Source organism: Microtus ochrogaster, chromosome 1 (assembly GCF_000317375.1).
Source record: "Microtus ochrogaster isolate Prairie Vole_2 chromosome 1, MicOch1.0, whole genome shotgun sequence".
NCBI classification, from domain to species: Eukaryota; Metazoa; Chordata; class Mammalia; order Rodentia; family Cricetidae; genus Microtus; species Microtus ochrogaster.
The window spans coordinates 66,788,671-66,792,481 of NC_022009.1; the positions used below are offsets into that span (position 1 = coordinate 66,788,671).

The 3,811-nt window shown below is 43.3% G+C and overlaps 1 pseudogene; it reads left to right on the top strand.

Moving 5' to 3' along the window:
* Positions 1–2,634: 2,634 nt before the first annotated feature.
* LOC113455959 lies at positions 2,635–3,408 on the top strand (annotated as a pseudogene).
* The last annotated feature ends 403 nt before the right edge of the window (positions 3,409–3,811 follow it).

A 3,811-nucleotide genomic window follows, 5' to 3' on the forward strand; every position in this document is an offset into this window, starting at 1 on the left:
TGTCATGCTAAGAGCTTTTGTCTTTTGTTTTGCTGTCCTGGATGAATGAATAAACAAATGCTCAGAGAGTTTCAAACTTAACACAGAAATATAGGTGAGTAAGGAACATGGAAGGAGGGATATGATTACCAAAAAGGTTAAGCAGTGGACAGGATGGATGGAGAGACTCTGACACTCCTGGCCAGTCTTGTGGGAGCTGCATCATCTCTCACTTGATAATGCCATCATGGGGTTATCATGAGCCAAGACCTTGGATCTGCAAAGAAAGTTCCTTTAAAGTGCCTCGATGGTTCTGGGGGTTTCTAGAAACCCGTGCCAGTCCTGCTATTGAGAGGACCCTGGCCTGGCTTTGAAGGGCTTGGGTTCGCAGGCCAACTCTCACATCTGTTAGTTGTGCATCCTGTGCAAGGCATTAGCAATTTGCTCGTCTCAGTTTCCTCTTCTGTGTAATGGGTGTGTTTGTCACAGCACAGCTGCAGATGACAAAAGCCATTCTGACCAGCAAAGGGACTTTTCACCTGGAAATGAATAACTTCAAATTACTAGAAGGACTAGATGACTAAGTCCCCAGCTGTGTTTTCAGGTGTGCTTTTTAGCCCCGGAATAATTTATCTCGGCCATCTTGCTAACAGATAGATACTTCATGCCAGATTTCTGAAATAATCTCATGTATTTATCTACATGGGGTTATGCACACGTTGTGGCATTCATATAGAGGTCAGAGGGCATTCATATAGCTGTCATATAGTAGTTGGTTTTCTCTTTCTACCATGTATATCCCGGGGATCAAACTGAGGTCATCAGACTTGGAAGCTATGTTTACCCACCAGCCACCTCACTAGTCCCTCATGCAAAATTTCTGTCCCATAAGATAATTTAATTCATATTCATCCAAGTCTCCTGAGCGTGCAAGTGATAAGGCTGATATTGCGTCAGGAAGCCCAGTCATAGGGCTACATGAGAAATGTTCTAAGTTGTATAATCTCTGGGCTTGAGAAGGCTACCTACCTGTGAGGCAGGCGCTGAGCAGAACAAGCGAGTCATGCCATTTCCCTCAGAGGCAGGAAGGCGTTCCTTGTACGGTTGTGGCAGGATTACTGTTTGTGAAGATGTTCCCACACCATCAGCAGAGGTTTAGCCAACATATTTGCCAAGGCCCACACAACCATGTTAAAGTCATGCGTGTTTACAGCTCCAGAGTGCGCAAGTACAGAACAGATGCATGGAAGAGAGACACGTGTTTATATACTCCAACCTGCAGCTCTGATAGACCAGGCAGACAAAGAGCACTGAGGACAGCGCCTGACCAAAAAAAAAAAAATCCCCCAAAAACCCTTATAAAACACTGCATTCAGTTACTTGTCAGATTAACAGAGATGTTTTACAAAAATGAAACAGCCATACTAACAAACCTCAGAGTTTAACAAACTTCAGAGAGCAATGCTCCAGAAGGAATGAAATCACTGCAGCTTGCCTGGAAATTTTCAAATACATTTCAAATAATTAATGGCAAAAGAGAGACATCATAATCAAAATTAAATTATTGCACAACATTTTAAATGAGTTATGTATGAACATCAGTGTGCAATGATGAAGAAATTTATAGCTTTAAATTCTGACAGCCAAAAGAAAGGCTGAAAATTAATGATTTAATCAGATATATTAAATCGTGGGCAAATTGAGCCTCAAATGGAGTCATTGAAAAGACTAGTGAGATTGAGATTATCCCCATCGTGGTCATCAAGGAAACAGAGAGGGAATAAACAACATTAAGAACAACTGTGCTTCTCTGAAAGTCTGCTGTCCAGTGTGCCGGAGCCCAAGGCAACATCCTCAGCACTGGAATAACCCGGACACGAAAGACTCACATCTGTAATCCTAGCACTTGAGAGATGGCCATAACTGGAGCAAATGTTCAGCATCATCTTAGCTAATCAAAGGTCAGCCTGGAGTGCATGAGATCTAGTCTGGAACAAGTAAGCCTGATATTAGTAAATATTTCTTCTCAGAGAATAAAGAGTTCATAACTACAGAGTCTTTACTAAAAAGAGTAACTGTGACAAATCATTTGCTACTGGCATAGTTAAAGACAAAAAGAGAGAATAAAGAATGTTTTTAGAGTAAGAACTTCCCAGGACTAAAGTGCAGGTTACATGAAGATTACCAGGTCAACACACTACCTGTGTTCATCTATCCCTCAAGGACTTCCCATGAGCTTGACTAACACAGATCTGTTGTCCTGCCAAACCTCCCTAGCACAGCTGTGTAAGCTTTATAGTCCCAGCTTGTTCTTATTTGCTTAGCCTTTAAAAAAAAAGTTCCCTATGATAGTCATATGAGAATAACAAAAATACACCTGTAATATTTGGGAGACTTTTGGCCCTTAAAGGCAAACAAGAAGTTCCATAATTCTCTGAGAAGACACACACAGATCTAGGACCCACCAATCAAAGGCCCCCCAGTTAAACAGCCAGAAAAGACTCATTTAGAAACAGGTAAGGCGGCTCTTCAGCCTCGTTCCTGGGCAGTATACAGCGTGCAGTCTCTTCTGTTCACTCCTGTTGCACAGTGACCCTAATGTCATTTCTGATCGGTGTGGAGACCTGGCAGTTGTCATTGGTGCCAGCACTTTAGATGAAGGACCTAGGAACAAATCAATCAAGAGGATTTGTTTTTCATCACTTTTGGAAGCCCAGCAGATGCAAAGGATGCTGTCAGAGACATGAAGGTAATGTCCTTAGATGATAAGCCATCAAGATGGAGCAAGCCACCAAACCATCATTTGAAAATAGTAGATATGGACCACCTCCAAGAGACAGAGGTCCTTCCAGAGGTCTTTGAGGAAGAAGAGAGGAAGTGGACCAACTAGAGGAGCCCTCTCTAGTCATATGGATGATAGTGGAGTTTTCACAAATTTTAGCACAAATTCTTCGAAGGGATCTCTCTGAGGAAAGAGTATCACCACCATGAAATGGAGGTCCTCCTTCTGAAAGATGGAGACCTTCAGGACCAGTTTGCAACAGCAGTGGAATGGGGGGGGGGGTAGAACTCCCCTGTGTGAAGTGAAAAAGATTGCTAGAGCAGCTACAAAGGGAACTCCTGCTGTCTCATAGAGATATTTATTTGTCCCCAAGAGATGATGAACATTCTACTAAATGTAGCAATCAAAGAAGAGATTACGCAAGATCTCACAATACCAAAGAGTAGGCCTCACCACCAAGAGATTATACTTTGTGCTAGTTCACGTGATGACTCCCCATCCAGAGGCTCTGGTGATAGAAGTGGATACAGTTGGATGCTGACTATTCAGATCATCATAGGAGAGTTAGGGTAACTCACACCGTGCAGTCTTTAGAGGACCACCTCGGTCTAATGGAGGAAGCAGGCCAACTACTCATGTGGCTGTGACGGCAAGGTGAAAGCTCTCCTTCTGAGGGGATTCGCACCGCTTGGACCCATGGAAAACAAAGGAAGCCTGCTGCTGTCTTCAGGGAGCTTGGTAGAGCGGGGATTGTATAAAATCAGCCCTGTGGTGGAAGCTCCCACAGTCGCGCAAGCATAGTACTGTGGAAGGATGCTTCCTTCTTCATCCACAGAGAGGGGTGTGTGTGTGTGTGTGTGTGTGTGTGTGTGTGTGTGTGCGTGTGTGTGTGTGTCTGTGTCTGTGTGTGTGTGTGTGTGTGTGTGTGTGTGTGTACTGAAGAATGGAACCAACTACTCTCTACTTAAAAGTTAAAAGGAAGAGATTTAAGTTTTAGCTTGGAAGATTATGCCACAGAGAGACTAGAAAGTTGAAACAGAATGAAAAAAC